Source organism: Phaseolus vulgaris, chromosome 8 (assembly GCF_051622355.1).
Source record: "Phaseolus vulgaris cultivar YP4 chromosome 8, ASM5162235v1, whole genome shotgun sequence".
Taxonomy (NCBI): Eukaryota; Viridiplantae; Streptophyta; class Magnoliopsida; order Fabales; family Fabaceae; genus Phaseolus; species Phaseolus vulgaris.
The window spans coordinates 29,719,737-29,737,594 of record NC_143505.1 but is presented as its reverse complement, the minus strand read 5'-3'; the positions used below and the strand labels follow the sequence as shown (position 1 = coordinate 29,737,594).

Sequence of the window (17,858 nt, the reverse complement as noted above, 5' to 3'; positions counted from 1 at the left end):
TCTTGTGTTCCTTGCTTAAGGTCTTTCGTGGGTTGTGATAACCAATATTTTTAAACATGAAAAAAATGGCTTTTGCTTCCTACATTCCACACTAATAGCAAAATGACTAAATCACTTACTCTCATTGCATCATGTCGTCACTATGTCTTTTTCTTCTTCTTCCTCTCCGTTGCACCTCAACTACAACTTCATTTTTCAGTGTACTCTTTGAAAGGAGGAAGAAAAAAAAAGAGATAGAGTAAAATGTTGGATTTGTTGGAAAACTTGTTTTAGAAAAACCTCATACTAAAAAACCATTTCATATATTCTAAAAATTGTTTTGGATATTTTATTGTAGAAATTCTAATCCAAAAATAATATCATATGTTTTAGAAAACTTATTCTAAAATCTAAAAAGAACATCTATTCACTACAAAAAAAACTTTTATTAGAAAGGGTCAAAGGCGGACACTAATTACAAAAAGCCCACGCAAAGATGCAATTAAAGTGGGCTTTGCCTTCACACAACTTTGAAGCTAATATCCTTGTCGCAAAAAAAATTGTCAGGTGCGTGGCGTCGCAATAAGTTGGCTTGCGTGGGCTTTGCCTACAAGTTGTCAACACAAAAAATTACAAATGTTAACTTAAGCGGGGGCTTAGCCTTGGACAGAAAGTGAGGGCTTAGGCTTAGCTAGGGGGACAATAAAATTAGCGTGGGCTTAGCCTTGGATAAGGGGACAATAAAATTAAAAATAAAGCGTGGACTTAGCCTTGGACAGTGGGACAATAAAATTAGAATAAAGCGAGGGCTTGACCTTGGTAAAGTGACAATGAAATTAGAATGGGCTTAACCTTGGATATGTGGACACATAATTTTTTTTTTGTATGCACTATTTTTAGCAGCTATTGAACTCCACTTTTAAATAAAAGTTTGGATTTTAAATATTAAATATTAATATTTTTTAATTTGCTTTTTTTTTTTTGCAATAGCATTAAAAAGAAAAAAATAATTAATAAGTTAAAAACTAAAAAACAAGTTTGATAACAGGATAACAGACAAAAATAAATAAATTATGGTTATAACTTCTTGAATATGATGAGGAAAAAAAAAGGACTTTAGGTTTTTGTATTATTTGGTGTCTTTGTATGAGATGTTATAAAGGATAATAAGAATTAAGTTTAATTAGTTATAGCATACATTTCACTGTTATCTAAATTCATAATGACTAAAGAAGATTAAAAATACAATGCATAAAATCTAAAATTGATGGTCTTTCATATAAGAATTAAAATGTAAAATTTGTTAAATTTTTAAAAGTAAAAAAAGGAGTGAAAGGATGAGCACTGAGGCTTTAAAAATTATGGTAACTGCTTATGCAAAAGTGATGAACATAATCTTATGGGGCAAACCAAAAAAAATCAATGTTTTACCGATTTACTCTCAGGAATGTATGATTCACTCAAATGGGGTATTTGGTACATGTTCGAGGTATGCCTGCTACAATGATTGTGCTTTGGAAAAATCTGGAGCCATAAAAACAGGATCCCATGACCTTATATTCTGCGTAGGGTTTCAAATTTTGGGATAAACACGACACTCAGTCCTACGCGGCAGGACATGTTCGGTCTATAATGCTCAAACAAATTCAAATTCATTCATCATAACACACCACAACACAACATGCTTAGGATACAAAACAGATCCATGCATAATCCAAATATAAAACAATACCATTTCTAATTTTTGGATGATTTCCACAGTGAATCTAATTACACCAAAATGAAGAAGTTTGTGATTGAACATTGAAAGGCAATGACACTTGCCAAATGTTTTAAGCAAAGATAGATGTCACAACCCAGTGTGTCTGTCTTCACAGAGGATGAGAAGAGAACATATATATCTACGTACCTCACAAAATTGCAATATTTTCCCAAAAAAGAAAAATGAGAGATACTGCATGAACACACTGCCAATAAGATACTTACCCAAAATTGCAATCCTTTTTCCCTTGCTTATATCACGAACTTTTACTGCATGAACACACTCACTCATCACAACATTACCAAGAAGATAAAAACATGCACATCATAACACTACCAAGAAGATAAAAACATGATCATCACAACACTGCCAAGAAGATAAAAACATGCAAAGAGTCATGCATGCAATGTGAGTAATACATAACTGACTCAACCTCTCCATGTCTTTCTATTGCTTTGCATAAATTCTTGTCAAGGAAACTACAAACCAAACTTAAGAAATGTTTTAAGAAAACTTACAAAATGATGAACTCAAGGCAGGGGTTGATCATCAAGGTTCCGAGCATAGTGAGGGTGAACCTGACTTGTGCATGTTGAGGTGTCAACTTGTTGCCGCTCCATCATCATGATTAATTTTTGCTCCATGAACTTTATTTTATCCTCTAACATTGCACACTTTTGATTTGCTTGAGCAGCTATTTGAGTTGCTTGATCGGCTCTTTGAGTTGCTTGATCGACTCTTTCATTTGCTTGCATCACTTGTTCATTAAGAGAAAAGTAATCACTAGAAGGAGCAAATATTGAAGGTTGGGTTAGGGAAGACACTCCATGGCGAATGTTGGAAGCCAAGTCTGCAGTGCCATAACATCGACCTCTATTCTTGCCTCCAGCAACATCCTTCCAGCATTGAAGTTTTGTTGTTGGATTGATCGGTTGGCAGTTGGAAGATGATCCTTCAGAGTTGTCTGATTGGAGAGCTTTCAATCGCTCATGGTACGCTTCCTAGTTCATTGTGAAAATTGTAAGTGGGGCAATACTAAGGAATATAAATCATGTATAGAAAAGTAGAGTAATAACTTACGTAAGTCTGTTTGGCACGACTATCTACCCAAAGTCCATCCTTCTTAGTGTGTTTGGCCATGAATAATTCATCAGGTTCAACCGGCCGACCAAATTTTCGTTCCTGAAATAAATGAAAAGGTTACCAACATTAGATATTATTTACTAAATTTAAGCTTATACAACGAAATATAGATACTTACTAGGCTCAATGCAATGTCGAGGTGTGATTTACGACCAGTAGAGTGCAATGCCCCACCACGAGTTGATGACCTATTCAATTTATTTTGGATTGATTGTTCTTTGAACTTTTTTTAATCCCAATAGTCCAAGAGACCAATCCATGCTTGTTCACTAATCCAGTTAGGTCTAGTCTCTTTCATCCTAGATTTAGCAAGCATATCAGAAAGGCGCTTTCTCACCTTTGACTCATACACTTTTCTAATTTGCCATTCATCATGAGGGGCCCAAGTCACTCGAGTCTATAAAAAGAACAACAAATTTAAATAGAAGTTGATGAATATAATAAATACTTAAATCGAAATGATTGAAAATGCTATGTTATGATCACCTTAAATTCAGTCCACCATTTAAGTTGGACTTCCACTGGTGTTTCGTTATAGTGATAGTAAGGACCCCTAAATTGTGACCTAATTGCATGCCCAATTGCCTTAGTAGCACAATGATTAGGTGCCCATCTACAAAACATGCAAACCAAAATGTTAAACATGAAGTATAGCAAACAATTCATAATAAAGTTCAATGTGATCATAAACTTACCCTTTACCCAATGGTCGAATGATGACTCTCCCACTACCATCATGTTCTTCATCAGGGATATCATGGTGCGTAGTAGGCATGGGTTGTACTGGCGTATCAGAGGAGGGTTGCACTGATGCTTGAGTGGGCTGAACTGATGTATGAGTGGGTTGAACTGATGTATAAGTGGGCTGAACTAGAATTTGAGGAGTCACAAGAACGGATGGAGCACTAGAGAAATGAACTGATGAAGGAGTAGGTGTGGACTGTAATGGGGGACCCCAAGTGGGAAAGAGTGTCGGAGTAGACAAATATTGAACTATTGGAGCCACGGGTGACAAGACTGGTATAATACGGGAGGTAGAAGGAGGAACATTGTTCTGCCGCACTGCAGAACGAAAGGAAGAGGAGGGGGTTGAGGAAGAAGGGGTTGAAGAAGAAGAAGGGGTCAAAGAAGAAGAAGGGGTGGAGGAAGAGGGCGTGAAGGATTGAGGAAAACGGGATTGGTTTGATGGGCCAGAATAAGGGATGGACCCTAGTTCTATTGCAAGACGACCATGCATAGATGTGTGAACTCCACGCCTAGCATTGTTATGTCTGATAACAGAACCATCCCTTCCTCTGGTCCTCGGCATTTCTCCTAAAAAAAATGACATCATCAATTAAGTTAGGTACATTTTCATATTAGTTGTCAAATAATAAAAAATATTATACATTAGTCATCAGTGTTTTCAAAGTCCCAATTGTCCATATCATTGTCATCATGTTCTTCATCATCTTGACTTGATTCATTGACCTCATCTTCATCATCATCATCACATACGGTTTCGATAACATCATCATTGACAAGTTCAACAATTAATGTGTCAGCTAAGCCTTCTACTTCCTCAATTATTGTAATTGGTAACACATTAGGCATTTCATCAAACTGATAAGGTAAATCATCTTGTATGTTATCAACTTCAACATGACCTCGAGGCTTTGTTGTGATTGCCACGCTCCAACCACGCAAGTTCCTACATATCTTTAGATAAGGCACAAAGTAAACTTGTCTTACTTTTTGTGGAAGAATGAAGGGATCATATGGAATATATCTTCCATTCATCTTGATTTCCACGATGTTATATTTTGAATGAACTTTGGTGCCTCTATTTTTGGTTGGATCAAACCAATCACAAAAGAAAAGAGGAATCTTCTTACTCAAACCAAGATATTCTAATTCATAAATATGTTTGATGACGCCAAAGAAGTCATCTTGTCCTCCTTCTGTTACACCTTTTACATGCACCCCACAATTTGTGGTTTTCTTGCCTTCACTCCATGACTTTGTATGGAACTTGTATCCATTAACGAAGTACATGTTCCACGATGTTGTAGATGAATTAGGTCCCCAAGCTAATGCTTTCATGTTTGGGTCAATCACCCCATTCCTCTCATCATAAACCTATGAAATAGTTAGTTACATAATTGTTAAATTAAGTAACACTTACTTAGTTGTTAAATTAAATAATACTTACGTAGTTTTTAAACCATTTTGGAAAATGTCTATGTATATTCACTGAACCCTCTTCGTTGTTGTTGTTAACTTGTAAGAACAATCTTGAAACATAATCAATACAAATTGTGTTATATTTAACTTACTCAAGTATTGGTTTAACTTCATTGCAATTGATGAGGATATGTACATGGGTAGAACGATATTCATCATCATTTAGCCAATATTCTTTGCATTATCCACTAGGACGACCACATTTGTTGAGAACAGACAATGTTGATTCAAATCCCTCATTTGAACTAGTCCGAGGATCATTTCTCAAACTTGTATTTGACAACAAGCTTACATGTTGGAAATAATGAGAACAAAAATAAGTTATTTCACGGTGTAAGTAGAATGCACATATTGAACAGTTACTTGGCTAGGAGAGAGTAGGAGGGATCAAACCTAGTCTCCTAATACTTATTTGGATTACTTTGTAATTTTTATTTGATAAAGGCTTCACCCCATTACGCAAATAAAAATTCATTTTAGATGTTGAGCCTGGTCTGCTTTGTTTTATTTTCCATGGATGGGTTAAGATGATATCACACTTTCTGACAAGGACCAAGGTTCAAACTATGCAACTGAAGTCCATACTCACCAACAACCCTAGTATCCAAGCAATTGGAGTATGGGGGCTGGGTGGTATAGGCACAACCCCATTAGCCAAACACATTAGAGAGAAAGCAAAATTTGTAATCTAAATCAAATTATTGATTGGGATATCAATATTTTAGGAGTTATTGGGTAGTGGTTTGACCACCATGGAAAGACCTTGAACAAAATTTAGCTGAGAAAATTAAAAGCACTCACAGACCACTGAAAATGCATGGAACGAGGGTAATCGAATCAATTCGAAAATAAATACTAGGGCAAAACCGAAATGAAAGGAATTGAATCAATTCGAAAATAACACTGAAAGAAAGGAATCGAAATGAAAACCTAGAGCAAAACCGCGAAGACTACGTTGGAACGCTGCTTATGAACGATTCTCCCTGGCACGCTGCTTCCCGAATGAGCTATTCTCTGGCACGCTGCTTCCGAAACTTCCGAAACGAACGCTGAAGCTGAATACTATGAAGTGTCTTCCCGAATGAACCTGCTGAAGCTGAAGGCTACACGTGCTACACGTGCTTAACAATGAATAACAACACTTTCTGAAAAAGGGGTTTAAATTTTTTTCAAAATATTTAAAATCTTAATAATTAAAAAATTTCAAATAAATATAAATTAATTGTTTGCATGGGCTACACCTTCATAATTTAGTTCTTTGTTTAAATTTAATTTAAAATATTTAACGTGGGCTAAACCTTCAAACATTTAAATTTTTATTATTTTTATACTTTTAATAGTGGCGGTTTCACCCACGCAACTTTTTTTTTTTTTTTTTTTTAAAGTTTACGTGGGTATAACCCACACTTTACCCACACTTTCTCACATTTTATTTGAATTTTGTAAATAGCGAAGGCTTATTTGACACTATTTAGTGTCGACATAAGACCTTCACTTTTTTTTTTTGCAGCTAAATAAGCAATTTCTTGTAGTGATTTTAGTAAGCTTTTTACTTCAAAATTCCTAAAATCTGTTTGTTTTCGCGATCATGATATCATTCTTTCTTTTTATCTTAATTTTTGTTTGTTTCTCTCTTCATATTTTAATTTATGGGCAGTGTTTATGGTTTTTCTTTTGGTCCATACTCATCTCGTGATTAAGTATTGGGTATGAGAAAATTTGGAGTTCGTAATATTTCATTTGTAGCTATTCACTTAGATTACGGAACTAGAGCTACAAATTAAAATTTTCTGTAAAGAATAATAATTTTGTATAATGTTGTATTTCCAGGAATCATATTTCCACAAATATTATGCTGAGAATTGTTATTTTCATGGCCAAGTTTGTTTAGTATTTAACAGTTTTAGACATTTAAAATAATAATAATAATAATAAAAGTGGAAGAATGACAATAACAATAATATCTCAACAAGAGTAATAAGCAGCGGATAACAATTTTCCAACTTATAAGAATCTGTAAGGAGCAATAGCAAATAAGGACAGCAACACAAAAACACACTTCAAGAAGACACAGTAATTTTAACGTGGAAAACCTTCTCAATGTGAGAAGTAAAAACCACGGGCACAAGCCAGTCAAGGTTCCACTATGATCAAAATTTTGATTACAAGAGAGTCTCAAATCACAGCACAAATTGTGCTCAATAACCAGTCAAATAGCAATACAACAGACATGAAACAGAGAACAATGAACCTGACAAATTCACAAACTGCAGTTACCGGACGCGGCCTATATGTCACTCTTCCAGTGACGTTTGAACAATCCGAACGGTCCAACTGAAGAACCACGAGGTATGAACCTACTGACAAAATGTCAACCCGATCCAAACAGCAGCAGCAATCCGAAAATTCCCGTCCTTAAAAGAAACGCTGAAAACGCTGTTCTAGTGTGAGATGAATTTCTCTCTGCTCAAACAACTTCTGCAGAATTCGAATGGTCAGATTGAAGTCACACAAAGTATGAACCTATTGACAAAATTTCAGCTCGATCCAACGGTGAACAAAGCATCGGTGGCGGCTGAAAGTTGCTGAGCGAAACTTTCTCTCTCTTTAATCTTTTCTCTCTCTTTTCTCTCACTGTCTGTTTCTGCTGACGGCTATCCTATGTTTGAAAATCCCTAAAGGTTAATATTGGACTGGGCCTCCACATAGGAAGTGAGCCCAACCCAACACTTAATAGTTGCACATTGCAAAATAATGAAGGTGAATAACACTTTAATTAAATATATAGACACATCTTATAATAAAATTGAGAGATGAAGTTTCAAAGTGAATAATATCACAATACATTGATGTCATATATAAGATTATGAATGAAATTATGGTTGCAAACACAATCATTTGTACTTTAATTGTGGGATATTTTTCAAAATATCTAATAGTTCCAGATTGTTTAAAAATTAAGATAAATTTAAATATAATTTATATTTCCGGGAATCAGCCCCTTTCTGTGATATATATTCGGAAGTTAACTTTCTTGAAAATTCTTTTTGATACCTTGAAATAAACACATTATGAATGAATTTAAAGAGCATGTTGTTGTTTTGTGTTGCAGGGGAAGAAAAGGGAAGGAAATGCTGCTAAGTTTGTTATCAGGTCACAGGCGCTTAAGCATCTTCAATCAGTCTACCCCATTTCAGGTACTATACACAGAAAAATATGCTCACCATTAAACACTTGCAAGGTGGTTCCTGGAAGGGAGATCTGGAAGATCCTCAAAATCTTCTGGTTGAATTGAAGGTATTATTTACCTAGCCGAGGCTAATGATGCAGCTCAAAGAAAGCAAAAGGTAGGCTTGCGAGACAAAAAAGGTTGCATCATAATTAGACTTTGGTATGCGGGCAGGCTCTCCCGTTTAAGCCCATACCGGCATGAACCCGTACTATTTATAACGTGCATCTTAAACCAACTTTTATTTTTGCAAACCGCATCCAACTTGCAAAACTTGCGTGTTAAACAGGTAAACTTGCACCCAGCAAAATACGTTGAGATTTTTTACCATTCATTTGCATAGAAAAAACTTATTCAGTTCATTAAATAATGCACAATCAATAGAAGCAAGAAAATTTGAATTTTGGGTTGAATTGAGTTTGGCAATTGCCGGTTGCTGATAGCCCACAAAGTCCGCCAATAAAATCCATTCAATCCGTGGGTTTGAAAATCCGCACTAAAATTTTATTAAAAAATTCGAACCTGCACACGTGTGGACTGTGAGATATGCTGGTGGTACTTCACTCTAATCATAATAGTGGCATGAGTGGAGTGCATCATTTTTTGTTTACTGTGTCACTAAAGTATTTCAAATCTGAATGATTGCATTGCAGATGATGATTCTGGAGCAGCAATACCACGATGATTTGAAAAAAGAACTTAGAGGTGTTATGTACACTTCAGCAGGTTCTAAAGAAACTTCTGGCGTGGTGCAGACTGGAGAATTAGCTACCAATGTTGAAGAAAATGCTGATGACATGGGCAAACTTATGATGTCACGTAAAAGGAGAAAGCTATTGGAAGCCATGCAGGTAACGTTTCTGTCCTTTATGTATGTCTATATTTTTGTTCACTTCTCCAATTATCTCTCTGAACTTAAAATTCTAATATCACCATTTCTCTACGTAACGTTCTAGTCTAACCAGATTGTGTTTAAACTTATTCTGTTCAATTCTGTTTTTTCATTTTTTATTTTGTTTTCGAAAATCTGCCATTCAGATATCAAATAAACGCAACCAAGCTCGGGCTGATCTCATTAAACAACGGAAAAAGAAAATAGATGAAGCTCGGAGTCAAAGAAATTGAAGAGATCCCTGCATTCTTATTGTGTTAAAGGCTATAGCTGCTGGTTTATAAAAGCTAGCTAATTTTTGTCTCGTTCCTTCTGTTTTATAATTGGTGTTTTTCAAGGGCAAAGGGAAAATGTTCATTTGTTTAAGCACTGTGTGTCTTTATAACTGATATATCAGGTTTGAGCTTTGGATAGATTAACTGGAGTTAAGGTACCGCGGTATTTAAAATTTAATGAAAGGTGTCAGAAAAAATTCAATGAAATTGATGGTTAAAAGAATTGAAAAGATGCATTTTTTATTTAGTTTGTTTGGGTTTTTGCATTCTTGACGACAAAATCAATCCAAATCAAATTTTTTGGGTTTTTTTAATAATATATAAAGTCTTTTTAAACTGAGTTGCCTTGTAGAAGGTTGACAAGTTATTACATTGTTGGCTTGTTTTAAAACCTTCGTATCTTGAACATTAGCTCTTAATATCAATGATTTTTTATTCATTTTCCAAAAGATGTTATTTATGCTGTATGAAAAAGTTTGACCAAGATTACAAGAGTTAGAGAGGATTAATGTATTACCACATAAAGATTTTTATTATATGTACACAAGACTTTTTTCTACAAAGATTTAAAGATTTAAAGATTTAAAGATTTAGGGTTTAGGGATAAGTGTTTTGTGCAAACCAATAGAAGGTCACGACATTTTCTGTAACACAATACTAAGTGTGCTAGTTGTTTGTTAAAGTTTTCACTTATAAAATGAAGTGAAGACGAAAAGGTATTGTATTGTCTATCAAATCAAGTACTTGTTTCTTACAATATCTATTATATTATATTTCATATTGCATGTTCATATTTTGTAATTTGTTGCATGTTGAATCAATTGGCCGTGTATTTTTAAAAGGTTAACATAGGTTAGTCTAAGGAAAATAAGTTAATTGAATCTGTTGTATGATATTCTTTCATTAACAAATTAAAATTGAGGGATTTAAATTGAAATTAAAATTGAGAAAAAAAAAGAGATAAAAGAGAGTACAAATAGATCATTTAAAGAAATCGTCTATAAGATTGTTTATCAACAATTAAAATGCTATGAACTGAAAACTGAGAAAAAGAAAATCAAAGAATGATTGAAATTTAAAGTACAATTGAAATTAATTAAAATGAATTGAAACAAAATTTACTTAATTGCACAAACCTAACTTTCTACAGAAAATGCAAATTTATGCCAAAAATAGAAAATAAGAACAAAAGACACCTTTATGAGATACAATTAGTTTAGGAAAAACACGAAGAAAATGAGAGTTACCACACCACCATTGTTGCAATCCGACTTTGCATCTTGTGTAGATCTTCTTCTTCAATGTTTTTTATTTTAATTTATTGAACGAAAGATGAATTATAGTGAAATCACGTAAGAAGTGTAGAAACTTTCAAGAAGAGATGAAAATTATGATGGTAAATCTAAGTGAGGATAGGGCCAACACTTAGTTTTTACAGCGAAGTTGGGCCAACACTACTAGGAGGAGTCTACAAATTTTTCTAGCAAAAAAAAGACAACTCTAAAGAGAACTTTGAACAAGTAGAAGTGTCTAAAAAATTGGACACCATGATGGAGAGCCATCTAGCTAAAGGAAACCAACATCACAACTCAGGCTCAGATGAAAGTCAGATAAGAATACATTTATTCACTTTGACACCTTCTATAAAATTGTAAATAGTAAAAATATGGTTTCTGTTTCTTTGACCTTTTATTATGGGTCACGAATAGGATAGAATGAAAACATCACCCTAAACACCTAGAGGCGTAAGGGAGAGCATCTAGAAACCCAAACTTACATGGCAAACGGTTTGTAGAAGCTTGGGTGGCAAGGCTCAAATCCTAACCCTAGCTTGTCATGCAAGTTAGTGTTTGGGTAGCTTCTTCGATATGCCACCTTCCCCTTCTACACCTATAAATAAGGGCCTTTGGTCATGTATTTTTTAGACTTATATTGAGTAAAAAAACTGTCAAATTGCAAATTCAATACTCTCCCAGATTCACTTTAATCCTTGTTAAGGTTCAAGACATAGGCTATGGTTCTTAGAAGAAGAACACATCTTCTTCTTGCTTCTTTGAGAAGCTTGATTCGTGCAAGCCATTCCTTGCATTTCCTTCACTTACAAAGACTTTCGCTGCCTCATTTCATCCATTCCATTCAGTCACCAACAACTGCAAATCATGGAAGCTCTATTTACTTCTATCACAACATTTTTTACTCAAATCAAAGTTGAAAATACATGTACAAGAGAAGCTTGATTCGTGCAAGCCATTCCTTGCATTTCCTTCACTTACAAAGACTTTCGCTGCCTCATTTCATCCATTCCATTCAGTCACCAACAACTGCAAATCATGGAAGCTCTATTTACTTCTATCACAACATTTTTTACTCAAATCAAAGTTGAAAATACATGTACAAGAGACTCCTATTTATAGGTGAAAATCTCTCAAATGAGAGTGTGACAAGTTTCACCTCCTTATTGGTACAAATTTTCTCCATTGAGAAAGGGACAAATGGCATGTCTTCGTTGGAGGAAAATCTTTTCCATTGAGGAGAAGAAATGTGGATCCTCGTACCATTGCCTATTTTCCTATTTGCACCCCTCTTTTCCTATTTTACACCCTACACTCTTTCTATTTACACTCTACTTTACATGGTCCAAAATACAAGGCCCAAAAATAATTCCTAACTACTCTATACAATTTTACAATGCTAAAAAGAAGAAAAAAACTCTTCAATTTATGAGTGTTCATCTCCAATAAAGCTCGATCTTCATCTATCTTCTTAGCCAAAAGTTTCAAGGTTGGATAGTTTCCATCATTCCCTCCTGTTGAAGGTTGGAAGCTTTGATGTATCAAATCCTCATGGAACCTGAAGTTGTGTTGTCTTTAAGGTTGGGTTTAGTCATTGGGTTTAGAATATTTGTAAGATCAGTCTTGATTCTGACACAAAACTTGTTTCAATCTGTTTTAAAGAACTTAGTGTTTTTTCATGCAAAGGGAAAAACAACCAATTCAAGTTTCGACACAATCGGTTGTTTGTCACTTAGCTGGCAAAGGAGTTTTGAAATTGTTTTTTGAATCAGTTGTATAACTGCTGAAACCATTCATCCGATTAAATCGCAGTTTCAACCGATTAAATGTGAGTATTCATAACAGCTTTTTGAAAACTTGTTTAAACTGTTTCAGATGCTTAAATCCGCCCGGTAGATTTTCAAAGGTTATAAATATAGCACTCTTTCAAATGTTTAATACGAATGAAAGAGAGAAGTTTTACACTCTGATTTGAGATCAAAAAGCGAGACTATCAATTTTTTTGTGAAAAGGTGTTTTTCCAAGTTTAGCAAGATTGCTTTTGGGCTTTGCTGTGATTCAAGAACTGATTAATAGGATTTCTGGTGTACTGTAATTCCAGGTGTTTTCTACCCTTTCTTAGTTTCTTGTAATTGTTCAAATTACACTTTGTAAAACTGTTTGTAAAAATCTTGTAAAGTTAGTGTGATTCTGGCTTGAGGTGTTTGTTATGTGCAAAGAGGGTGAGTAGGATTTGTGGGATTCAAAGTCACCTCTTTTTGGTGTGTGTGTTTGTAATCTATGATTGGTTACATAGTGGAATACTCATGGTTTGACTGAACTGGATGTAGCTCAGGGATTAAGTGAACCAGTATAAACCTTGTATGTAAATCTCTTTATCTCTCTTCTCCATAACTGTTTGATATTTCCACTATCATAAACAACCAGTTAAATCGTGCTTTTAATTGATTGAAATTCTGATATTAGTTTTTGTTTGACTATTTGATGGCTTTCTGAATTGCTTATCTGAATTGATTGTTAAAATATTCATTCTAAAGAAAGTATTTGTGAAAATCGTTTATAAACAATTCACCCCCCCCCCCCCTCTTGTTTTAAGCCATCAATCTTAACAATTGGCATCAAGAGTTAGGTTCTTGAAAGTTACTCAAGTTTGTTTTCTATTTTTTGAAAAACTTTTTGATGGCTGATAAAATGCCTTTTGGGGAAGGTGCTTCTATAAACAGGTCACCACTGTTTTGTGGGGTTAATTACCAATTTTGGAAAGTGAGAATGAAATTTTTTATACACTCAATTGATAAAGGCATTTCGGAGTCAATTGAAAATGGTTCTTTTGTACCTCAAGTTAAGAAAGATGATGTTTTAGTTGATAAACCTTCATATGAGTGGACTGAGGCAGAAAGTAAGAAAGTTAAATATGATTAGATAGCCAAAAATATTATAACATATGTTCTAAGATTTGATGAGTTTTTCAAGGTTTCACAATGCAACTCTACTAAAGAAATGTGGGACATCTTGGAGGTCACACATGAAGGCACAACTAATGTGAAGAGAGCTAGGAAGCATGCTCTGATTCAAGAGTATGAACTCTTCATAATGCAAAAGGGAGAATCATATGCGATGTACAAAAAAGGTTTCTCACATTGTGAGTCATCTTATGAGTCTTGGTAAGAAGTTTGATGAAGAAGAGCTTAACATCAAGGTACTGAAGTGTCTTGATAGAACATGGTAGGCAAAGGTTACTGCCATCTCTGAATCAAAGGATCTCACCTCAATGACTGTGGCATCTCTTTTCGGTAAACTAAGAGAGCATGAAACAAGAGCATAACACAAGCAAATAGCAACCAGATTCCAGTGAAAGTGAAGAAGAGAACATAAGTTTGTTATCAAGAAAATTTAGAATATTCTTGAGAAAGAGACAAGCTTCTAAAAGGTATGAGTCAAAGAAACCTAGTGAATTCAATTCTAATAAGTATACTTGCTATGGCTGTGGTGAACTGGGTCATATCAAGGCTGAATGTCCAAACAATGTAATTAAAGAAAAGGGAGACTTCAAAAGGGAGAAAAAGGGAAAAGCTAAGAAAGCATATATAGCATAGGATGACAATGATGTCTCATCCTCAAGTTCTTCAGATGATGAGGAAGCTAATATTTGCCTTCTAGCATCAATAACAAGTAGCATGGATTCTACTTCATCAAGTAAAGGTACCACCTATAATCAATTGCTTAATGTTTTTTATGAAACTCATGATGAAGCCAACCGATTGGCACTTTCTCTCAACCGGTTGAAAGGATTAAATAACTGGTTGAAAAAAAGATTTAAGGCTCTAGAGGAAGAGTTAAGCAAGACAAAAGAAGATTTTGAAAATCTTGATTTAATTTACAAAAATTCTTCTTGTAGTTGTGAGATAAAAGCTTGTGAAAATTGTGAACTTCTTGAAAAGAAGATTTGCTACCTCTTGAAAACCTTGGACAAGCTTATAACTGGAAAGTCAAATTTTGAAGATGTTTTAGCTTCACAGTGTATTTGGAAAAGCAGGGTTGGGTTTTTACCCTCAAAGCAAAGAAAAGAAAATTATAAAACCTTTTTCAAATTTTTCAGAAAAATAATTGGTTAAAATATTGTTTCAACCGGTTGTTACATGCTTCTATTGCATGAAGAAAGGTCATTCTGTCAGGTATTGCAGGTTTTGTAAATCTCTTATAGCTAAAGGCATCTATAAGTGTTCCTAGATGTATTGCTAATTCAAAACATAAATTTAACACTGAAGGTCCCAAATTCTTCAAGGGATCAAATCTTGAGATTTGACAAAGTTCTGTTTTGCAGATTTCTGATTTCTCTTGAAAGGTTCAGCGAGGACTGAATATTCTGTACATGCCAACATATCAAAGTCAAGTGTTGGTTTCTTGAACTTTCTGTAATTAGAAAATCTGAAATATGAGAATAAAATTCTCATTCTTTGTTGAAAACTATTGGTGCTTAAAGTCAATAAAATATGTTACTCTATGTTTCAATATGTAATTCCTGCGTGCTCCATCTATTCTTCATACATTTAATAGCTTGCAAAAATGTTAAAACATAATGATTATATACAACATGTGTTTTTGAAAATTTTCCTTCAGAACATAAATTTAACCGATTGTTTCCTCGAACCAACTGATTATTTTGTATCTGATAAGCTCTGGACAAATCTGTTTTTAATTTTAAATTCTGGTTTCTGATTTTGTTGAACTCAGTGACGTGTATGGTCAAAATTGTATTAATTAGATGTTTGAATACAGTTTAACCCTGTTGCATATGCTTTTAATAGATCACATCCCTCCATATCTTGAAAATAAAAAATGTCTTTAATGCTTGGTCAAATATCACATGTGAATCTATACCTTTCTGATTTGACTGACTATGTCAGCTTTATTGTTCAGATTTGATTCGTTTTTCATTTTTGAAATCATATCTATCTGTGCCATCTTTGACCATAAAATTCAGCTATATAAGACAATGCAATTTGGTGTTATCTCTCACACATACAAGTTGTCTTTCCTATCTTTTCTATTTTGAGCTTTCTCTGCAGTCAGTTGAAGTCTTTGTTCTGAATTAAGCAATGGTTGACACTCCTCCTTCTGCAAAAAGGATGAAATCAAGGGGTGTTAAAAGCTCTGGAAACCTTGAAGGATGGTTCGCAGGTGATACCAATCTCATAAACAAGTATCTGCTTGAGACAAGTAGAAAGAATGTGAATACACCAAAAGTTGTTTCCTTCACATGGAGGAAACAGCAGAAGCTGGATTGTGTGAGGAGAATTCTCAAAGAACAAAAGTTGAAGGGATTCCTAGAACTTACAGGGAATATCTATCCTGATCTTGTAAAGGTATTTTACACTAATCTCCAATTCAAGGGTGTAGATATGGTCATCACAAGTGAGGTATGGTCTGTTGTGACCGGGCTGAAGTCTTCTGGACTAAGAATCAATAGGGGAAACCTTGGAGTAGTGGAAGATTTCAACAAAATCCAGTTTTACAAAGGTTGTCTCAAGAATCCCCACTCCAAAGTGAGGAATTTTTCTGTTGGTGGATTAAAGCTTGATGAAAGGCTTATGGCTTTCATAGTTTCATGGATTCTCACACATAGGGGGAGCAACCATTCAACTCTATCTGAAGAAGATCTTCTCTTGATCTACTGTATCATGAACAAAGTGAAGATCAACTAGATTCACACAAACAAAGAGCACATGCAAAAAGCTATGAGGTTATGTGACTTTCATTATCCCTATGTCATTTTGATTTCTAAGTTTCTGCATTATTTTGAAGTGTATATAGAAGGGGAGCTAGCAGAAGTAATCAAGCCCTCCAGTGAGATCAATAGTGGATCCCTAAGTAAGATGGGATTTACTAAGATTGGTGGAAGATGAGTAAGCAAGGATGGTGATCAAGTTGGCCCAAGTGGAACTAATGAAGGTGATGAAACTGAAGAAGCAACAATGCAAGATGAACCTGCTGCTGAAACTTAATAAGGTGAACATCATGACATCAATATGGATGAAAGGATGCCAAACCTGTTATCTTTTGAAAGGCTAATGATTAATAGAATGGACACATTTGCTGACAATCAGAGGAACCTATATGAAATGTGGGAGTAGAAGTTCAACAACATGGACACTCGGTTCTCTACTCTAGATGAACAAATTGAAGAAGTCCAGAGACAGATTCTGGAACTACAGTTTGAAAGGGAGGACAGTCCTTCATTATAAATTTTCTGGTTTATTATCTTAAAACATTTGGTTTTATTTTAAACTATTTTTAATCCTACTGTTTGTTCTTTTTTATGAGACAAATAGGGGGAGAAATATTGTTGCAAGTTGTAATGTTCTTAATCGTGTTTTACTGCCTTTCAACATTACTATTATTGACTGCGTTAACTGCTTTAAATTTGGAGTTTTAAAACTGCTGTTATTTCTGGTTTACAGAATTTTAACTGGTTATCTCAGCGAAATAACTGTATGTTCTTGTATACTTGTTTGTTTCTCATCTGATTATGGTTGATGTTCCTTCTGGAAATCACATAGTGAGAACTAGTGTATGGTGTATATTTGTTTTGGATTAGATTACCCTGTGTTTTTTCAATGAATGCAGGATTCAACAGATTCTAAACAAAGAACATTCTTAAAAGTATCCCAAGGATTTGTCTCCATCAAATAGGGGGAGATTATTGAAGATGGGAAGCTTTGATGTATCAAATCCTCATGGAACCTGAAGTTGTGTTGTGTTTTAGGTTGGGTTTATTTATGGGGTTTAGAATGTTTGTAAGATCAGTATTGATTCTCACACAAAGCTTGTTTCAATCTATTTTAAAGAACTAAGTGTTTTTTCATGCAAAGGGAAAAACAACCGATTCAAGTTTCGAGACAATTGGTTGAATCAGTTGTCACATAGCTGGCAAAGGAGTTTTGAAACTATTTTTTGAATCAGTTGTATAACTACTGAAACCATTCAACCGGTTAAATTGCAGTTTCAACCGTTTAAATGTGAGTTTTCATAACAACTTTTTGAAAACCTGTTTTAACTGTTT

General features: G+C 34.5%; 1 long non-coding RNA gene and 1 pseudogene across 2 annotated transcripts; both read right to left on the bottom strand.

Annotated features, from left to right (window-relative positions):
* Window positions 1-1,607: 1,607 nt before the first annotated feature.
* Window positions 1,608-2,742, bottom strand: LOC150025544 (uncharacterized). Its single transcript, XR_016515055.1, has 2 exons — window positions 2,260-2,742; window positions 1,608-2,010 (listed from the first exon to the last, which is right to left on the bottom strand). It is a non-coding gene; the product is annotated as an uncharacterized LOC150025544 (long non-coding RNA).
* A 34-nt stretch (window positions 2,743-2,776) lies between these two features.
* Window positions 2,777-4,418, bottom strand: LOC137827076 (uncharacterized; annotated as a pseudogene). The gene is made up of 5 exons (XR_016515054.1): window positions 4,273-4,418; window positions 3,580-4,198; window positions 3,371-3,497; window positions 3,003-3,281; window positions 2,777-2,923 (listed from the first exon to the last, which is right to left on the bottom strand). The product of XR_016515054.1 is annotated as an uncharacterized LOC137827076 (transcript).
* Between the last annotated feature and the right edge of the window lie 13,440 nt (window positions 4,419-17,858).